Here is an 8,603-nt window from a genome sequence, read left to right on the forward strand (position 1 = left end):
GAGGTGCGTGAATTAATTTGGACTCTTAGATGTGTTCAAAAAAAGAAGATCCAACGGTTTAGAAAAGAAGTTGGTGTCTATGGTGGATAAATGGTGTCTGTTGTAGGCACGGGGGTGAAATGATGATGATAATGATAATAAAACAAGATAAATAAACAAAGGATAGGATGGAATCAAACTGTTGGATGTGTATCACTCTCAGCTTGATTAGATGATGAACTGAAGTGGATTTGCGGAGGAAGGTTTGATTGAATCTCTCAATCTGATGGAATGATGGATCGAAGTAATTGACTCTCTTCAATCTGTGTACTGAGCTTGTTTGATTTGCGCAAACAAACTAAATTCACGAAATCAATAAGACAGCAAAGAATCTCTCTTAGAATCCTAAAGACCGTTATTTTATAAAAAGAACAACTTTGATAAAATTGAATAAACTTTCTATTAACTTGGTGATTAAGGGTGTCTTTTTAAAATTACTATCTAAGAGCTTATATAATGCTCTGGAAACTAATTCTAACGTTCATAAGAAGAAAAGAAAGGAAACAAATCAAGCAAACTAACAAAATCGGAAACTAGCCGTTGGAGCCTTTTATGGGATTTTGGCTCCAAGTGAGAAACTTGATTCTTCTTGAACCTGGACGGTTTTAATGGATAAGAGAGCTTCCTTGGGACCTTCCTGGGCGCTTGATAGGTCCTGATCTCGTGCCTGATCTGAAGAGAAAAAAGATGTTGGACATTAATGTCGGTTTGCTCCAAATAAGGCAGGTTTGAGTAAATGAGGATCCTCCTGATCCAATGGTTGCTGGTGCATGGTATGAACTTGCAGAACTCCTCCTGGACTCCTAGAATATCTCCTGATTGGTTGAAATGATCTCCTGGTCGCCAATGTCTGGTTTGAAGCTGATTGAACCGGTTAGCTTCCAATTGAGGCAAGTGTAGAACTGGATTGACCGGTTTTGGAGATTGGATCATAACTTCATAATTCCGTGGCCATTTCTCCTGATCTTGGGCTTTCTGGAAAGCTAATAAACTCCTCTTGACTCCTCTGATGGTCTTTGCTTCAGGACGCTCCTTACTTGAGCTTAAATCTCCTTCTAAAGTCGGGTATTCGCAGATGGACGGGCTGGAAAACCTCTGACTTGTAAAATTCATAATTTCTTGTTCCGTGTATATTTTGGACTGATTCAAAATGGTCTGGACTCCTTCTTGAGTATAGAGTACATTAAAATTTGTCTCGTGACTTAAATCCTCCTGGTTTGTAAGATACGGCATTTTTAGTGCACATGTGTTCTGCTTTGCGCCTTGGTTGGTTTAGTAAGGCTTTGGGTTGACCTCCGGTTCAGTTGCTGATCTGATGATCACATCAGTGTCTATGGTGGATAAATATTGTGTGTGGTCAAGTGCTTAAGTTGGTGTCTACGGTAGATAAGTGTTAGATATGAACATAAGTTATAAACACCAACTTAAGCACTTGACCACAAACACTTGCCCATAAACACTTATCCACTATATACACCAACTTACATAAGCGTTGTGAATGGTAAAATTGTGGACATGAAAAATTGTGGACACACGAATTTTAGGCGAAATCAAAAGATTATTCTTGCAAATTACAAAGTTTGGGGCCAAAATGAAATTAACCAGAATTTAGAAGACTAAAATTGTTGTTGCTAGATCCTTCTTCTTGCCATATCTGGTTGGTGACGACAACGAGCATGTTGCGGTGTGGAACAGAACACATGGGATTGAAGAGCATAGGACGACGAGTCACAACAGAGAGAGAGAGAGAGAGAGAGAGAGAGAGAGAGAGAGAGAGCTCAGTCATGTAGGAAGACACGACGAAGATGAGCGAAGCTTGGAAGTGACGTGGGAGAGATCTAGTAAATAAAAATCGCACCTTGCACGTGGAAGATTCATGGTCTACCAATCAGAAAAGACCAGATTAGATGTCGGATGGAGGTGACAAAGCGATTAGTGCTTGGTATTGAATATCAGATGGAGGATACAAAAAGATTCTTGTTTGGTCTTGGATGTGAGATAGAGCAGTCAAGTCAAGAGATTGGGTTTTGGTGTTGGGAAGATAATGTTTCCGGAAAGAACACGACGGTCTCAGAAAATGAGTGTTCTGGTTCAAATGATTGTCGAAGATGAAAGATGAATATGAGAAATTGTGTTTAGGATTAGGTTAAAAAAAAAATTTGGGAGTTTTAAGTTACCGATGCAAAATAAAAAAAAAAATATATTTCTAGAATTCATTATTTACTCAAACATGGTTGATGTCTAGTTCAAGGGTAAACTAGACAAAATGACATGGGAAAGTGTCTTACAAACCCAAAATGTCTTAATAGATAATTGAAAACATAACTTTGAGGGTAATTTTTAGGCTGCTGTTTTAATTGTATTGATGTTTATGCAATTATGCTATTATTTCGACACCCCGTAAGGAAAATAGAATACACATGCAAGTTTAAGATCAAAAACTGGCACCGGACCGGACCGAGGAGAGATTAAGGTCGTAAAGCCCAACTCCTCCTGGGGTAACAAAAAAAATTCTAAGCAGTTAATTAACACTAATATACTTTTCATTTTAGGTAAGGTGTCAGCTCTCAAATGTAACGATGTATAATTCCTTCAGAAAGATACTGTTCAGTGTTTTCTCAACCATTTAACCACCCATGCCTATCCAATCGTAAATAATAGGATGTTCAGAGTTTCGGACTCATTGGATGGCAGAAAAATAATAAGAAATGAGAGGAAAAAAAAACACAAAAGTTAGCAAAAGAACAATCAACAACAGCTGTCTTTCTTCCACTCGTTTCATCACTTTTCTTTTATCTCTTTTTCTACAAATGAGATCAACAAACTCTATATTCTTATTTTTTCTTTTATGTTATAATATATTGATTAAATTTGAAAACATGGATAAAGTTCCGAATACAAGGCGATTCATACAAATTTACCCAAGCTAAAAGTTTCCTAAACTATTTTTCGTTAAACCCATCATCTGGCACGTTCCGCTAGTCTGAAACCAATATCCTCGAGTATTGATTACTGTTTTCAACCATCGGCGAAGGCTACGAAAATGTAAGATTTACCTCGTAGACTCAGATGTAGGGACTTTCTATGTCGCCTCCGAAATAGCTAGCTCATGATAATTGAAGCTTGTATCTTTCACTGTCATTGAAGCGCGCCATAAAAAAGATTGGATAAGGAAAACTAACTTAATAATTATACACACTCACCTTTGCCATCACAGTCGGACCCGAAACTCAACCCCACACACTAACTGGAGTGAATTTAGCTAACTGCAAAAAAAAGCCAGACATTGACATACCTATAGTAAATCAAGCGATCACATCCGGCTTTGGGATGTGAGTCTGCCCCAAATTTGACACCGCCACAACCAATACTAGAATCGCAACGTCATTTTCCAACTTTGATGGTTGAAGAACAGGAAGTTGTGCCTCGCATAAACAATATACCTGTGTCAACTCTCTAATCATGAGCTTGACAAATTTTTGGCTTTCTGCATTTAGACTACCAAAGAAATGTCTTACAGAGATAGAGAAATTGTGTGCAGCATTTCTATGTTCGGGTCCATAATTAAACACGAAGAAATCGAAAGTTGGTTGGTATGAAGTTTGTAAGAAAAAGTCGGAATGCGGTCTGGGTTTAAGGCCTTTAACAAAAGTCAATGAAGTGTCATACTTGAAACTAGTATGGCGAATCATATCAGGTCATAATTCATTATGGGTTCAATGGATTAAAATATAGTTGATCCGTAAAGGATCATTCTGGCCTATTAAAGAGAACACCACAACAGGATCCTGGATGTGGAGGAAAAATTTGAAAACAAGAGAGGCAGCTAAGAAGTTTCATCGGGTTGAGGTTGATAACAGAGTAGCTACTTCTTTTTGGCATGATCACTGGTTTCAAATGGGAAGGCTAATAGATATGCTGGGAGCTGGTGGTCGTATAGCTCTAGGCATACAAGCAGATATGATAGTGGTAGAGGCTATCTTTACACATCAAAGGAGAAGACATCGATTGGATATTCTCAACAAAGTAGAAGATGAACTAGATCAACTTAGATTAGGGGATCAGATTCAAGAGGATATTGCTTTATGGAGAGACAAAACAGATAAATTCAAAATACTTGGTTAGAGATGAGAGCGAATCATCCTATTCAGAGTTAGAGTAAAGAGGTATGGTTCAAACACGCCACTCCCAAATACGCATTCCATGTCTTGACAGCCATGAAAGACAGATTATCCACTTGTGATAGGATGCTAAAGTGGAATTTTGCTATTGATACTGGCTGTGTATTGTGTCAACATAATATGGAGACAAGAATTCACCTCTTCTTCTCATGTTAGTTCTCTAGCTAGATTTGAAGTAATCTCATGAGAGGGATAATACAATCTCAATATACAGAGGAATGGGATGAGCTTGTGAGTCTTCTACTAGATATTACATGAGACATAACGCGACTATTTTTGTGAGATATGCATCTCAAGCTGCAGCTCATACGATCTGGAGGGAACGGAATAGGCGCAGACATGGTGAGAAGAAACTCCTTCATACTCTTCTTATCAAAGTGATTGATAAAACTATTAGAAACAGGCTATCTACAATCAAGAAGCAGGGTGATCGGGAGTGATGATGGTATGGCCATATGGTTTGGCTCAAGATAAGGAGCTATTGTAGAGAAGTTTTCAATTCTATAGTATGCATTTAAAAAGAGAGGTAACATCTAATATACAAAAGGTTTTTTTTGAATGAATACAATTTAACATTTATTCAAAAAAATATACTTATGTCAACAATGATAACAATAAATATAAATCTGGGTTTGGAGCTAGTACGACATGCAGAAAGTGAATGTCAAGTCTGGTTTGATGCGGATGATGTGGTACACCCAGTGGTACAAGATAACAATACCGAAGAACCCCAAGTCATAAGCTTGGGTAATATTTGCTTGATAGATGGATATTGGACAGCCGCTGCTCGCTTTAGTGGAAGTGGATGAGTCTGGATGGACAGTGGAGGGAACATTCAACTTATGGGGACAAGAAATTTCACTCGACATGTATCAGCCTTGCATTCGGAGGTAGAAGCACTGCGGTGGGCAATGGAGAACATGCTTCAACATTCAACATGCCAGAGATTTAGGATAGACTGTAAAGAGCTGATAGCAATGATAAAGGAACCTCATGTCAGGCCAACCTTTGCGAAAGAATTGGAAAGGATAGCGACGCTGCTGATATGCTTCCCAGACTTCAACATCATTCATGTTCCACGAACACGCAATCAGATTTCAGATTTTTTAGCTAAGACTGCAAGATCTTTCCATAGGGAGTTACATTTTATTGGTTATTCTATTCCGGTTTGGCTACCCAGACCACCTTAAGTTTGAGTAATAGAATGGCCTTTTGACGTCAAAAAAAAATATATATATATAAATCTGGGAGTCAACCTCTGAGAAAAAAGGGTCGTCGCCAAAAATCGGAAATACCAAATCAGTGACAATATGAGGATAACCTAAGTGAAGAAGTCCACCAAGCAGATATCAAAGGGCCATAGACGACCATTTGTCACACGTGTTCGCCAAGCCTTTACGACCCAGAGACTAGACTAGGTACCATCGCCGCATGCGTACCACGGCCCACAAAACATCTTCGAGGTAACCAAACACTGAAGTTCACTTGGCTTAGATGGGCATGAGATAGACCTCCTCGACACCGAATAGGACTACTAATTCAAACACAGAAGCCGACCACCACCGCGGAGGGAGAATGCAGCTGCATAAACCAAACCGACAAAGACGCTTCATCTTCCTGAGCTAGGGTGGCGAGACCGCAAATACAATCAAAAAGGGAAAATTGATATGCATATACTCCCTAAAATCCTATTTAACCGAGAGAGAGAGAGAGACAGAGCAAGAGAGACGATGAAAAGAATTGGGTTTTAATGTTTTGTATTACGGCTGGGTTTTGGGTTTTAATGTTTTACATTACGACTGAGTTATAAAAACATGTTCCGATTATATTGGGTTTTCTTGATTAGTATAACGGCTGAGGTATGGATTTTAATGTTTTCGTATTACGACTGAGTTATCGTTAATTTATGCCTTATTTAATTTTTTAAACTCCTCGTGATTATCGTCTCCATGTTATAAATGGCCTCGATATTAGTTCTGAGCTGTCAAATCAAGAAAGACGAAACGTCCCATTATTATAAGGCGTTTAATATTATAAAAAAGGATTACCGTGAATGTTAAATCAGTTTTTAAATACTAAAGTATCGTCTCGATGTTATAAAAGCCTAGATATTAGTTTTGAGCCGTATTTTCCACACTCACCTGTCCCAAAGTATCAATCCTAAATCTCGATGGGCCATGATAAAACCCAAAATATTAACGGCTGAGTTATGTTAATATTAATGGCTGAGTTATATTATGAGTTAAATAATAAAGTTTTACCGTCTCGATCTCTACGAAGGCGTCGATGTTATACTAACCAACATGGCTGAGTTATGTCAAATATCATTATTTAGTTATATGAACGTTACATTAATGGATTATTTCCCGATACTTGAATTGCCAGAAGAGATTCAGGCGTTAGTGGTTGAACGTTTGGCCGGTAACTCCTTCACAGATCTCTATGGCCTAAGAGCATCGTGTAAGACGATGAATGCGTTAGCAGAGCGGAGCAGAGTAAACCATTTTTACGATGTGTTATCCGTTCCCAGGAGACTCAATATGCCTCCTGAGTTGTTTAAAACTTGCTACGCAGAGAGAAATCCAAGCACACTTTATATGAAGGGTGTACAGTTTTTCTTCACATTTAACCTTCAGGAAGAAGGACTTGCTTTCATGAAGCTTGCAGCGGATGAAGGATATGAGCGTGCTGTGTATACATACGCAATGACTAGAAAAATATTTTGGGGTGATGAGGAGTATTTTGCTCGTTTTACGAGGGAATCAGTTGTCAGGATCGGGAAACTAGTTCGATCTCTAAAATGGGCATGGGGTTTGACGCACAGTGACGAGTTTCTGGCAAAGAGGGACGAGTTCATTTCAACCGTTGTACCTTCGTTCTATAGTTGCCAATGTGTTCCTGTTATGGAGCGAGATTGGGTCTTGTGGTACATTGAAAACAGTAAGGGTGACAAAATGTGTAACCGCTGTTTCTGGATCAAAGAGTTGGGGCTCTTCTTCCATGAGTTTGAACCGATGAGCGTGATTATGGACACAAGGGAGTGGTGAAGATGTATTCTATCAGAATCTTTTCTCTTTTTATGTTCTTTGTTGTGACATTATTACGGCTGGTTTATATTTTACATTATGGTTGGGTTGTTGTCTTTTAATTACGGCTGATTTTTGTAAAAAGGGTTCTCTTCAATTCGCCATGTTATCACTAATGAACGAAATTTATAACTTAGTTTATGAGACTGTTCATGTTCTTCTTCATCTTAGTTATCTATCGTCTTCATCTTTCTCAGTTGGTTATGGAACCGGTAATTATTGTTTCCGGTAACTGGATTAAGAAAAACAAATATGTATTCAACGTCGACAGTTGAGGGTGTAAAGTTCTTTATTTAGATGAGAAAACAACACATGAAGATTTCGCAAAGTCTGTTCTCGATGATTACGGATTGAATGATTTGAAGGATCATATTCAGCTTAGCTACATGTTCTCAAATAAAGCATTGAAAATGATGGCGCACGACACTCCACCAGTTTACGTGTCCAATACTCGACAATTGCAGGGTTTTCTAAGCCTGAAGAAAATCGAACAACTACATCTCTGTGTGGAGATTATGGAGAACAGAGCAAGAGAGAAAAGTAAAACATTTTTGATCTTTAGCTCAGAAGTAGAAGCAGAAGCTTCAGTAGTTGAGTCCAGAGAGGAAAATTACAGTGGGAGTTATGATAGTTGCAGTTTGGAGAAGGAACAAGAGGATAATGAGAATGACTGCTCTAGTAATGTCGAAGGAGAAAAACATGACGTAGTCGGAGAAGATGAAATAGGCGAAGAAAACGAAGAAAACGAAGAAGATGATGAATTTGAAAGCCAATTTGATATGTTCGACGATTCAGACGGTAAATCATCAGAAGATGATAACTTCAGCTCATACGGTGAGTCTCCTACAGATGAAGAAGATTCACCAACGCTACCTCCCAAGAAGAGGTATCAGAACTTCTCAATGAGCGGATCTAAAGGGAGTCTGGAGGTTCTAAGTTTGGAGATGTCGTCGATAGACATTGCAATAGGTCAACGATACGATAGTAAAGACGATTTGGAGAGACGACTGAAACTTCTTACAGTGAAGTATAAATTTGATTTTGATGTAGAAACATCAACCCTGACATCATACGTTGTTAAGTGTTGGGTTGATGGATGTCTCTGGAGAGTTTGTGCTTCTAACCAAGGAGAATCCAAGGCGTTTTATGTTCGTAGTTACGATTCGAAGCATACATGTTCCTGCACAGAGCGTTCTAATCGATCTCGACAAGCAACACCAGATAGCTATCCCTAAGCAGTTTGTTGTACAAGAACTTTCTCGGCGACGTTGGTCCGGCCGTTCGCCCTACGAGCGTC

The sequence above is a fragment of the Brassica oleracea genome, chromosome C9 (genome assembly GCF_000695525.1).
Source record: "Brassica oleracea var. oleracea cultivar TO1000 chromosome C9, BOL, whole genome shotgun sequence".
Classification (NCBI taxonomy): Eukaryota; Viridiplantae; Streptophyta; class Magnoliopsida; order Brassicales; family Brassicaceae; genus Brassica; species Brassica oleracea.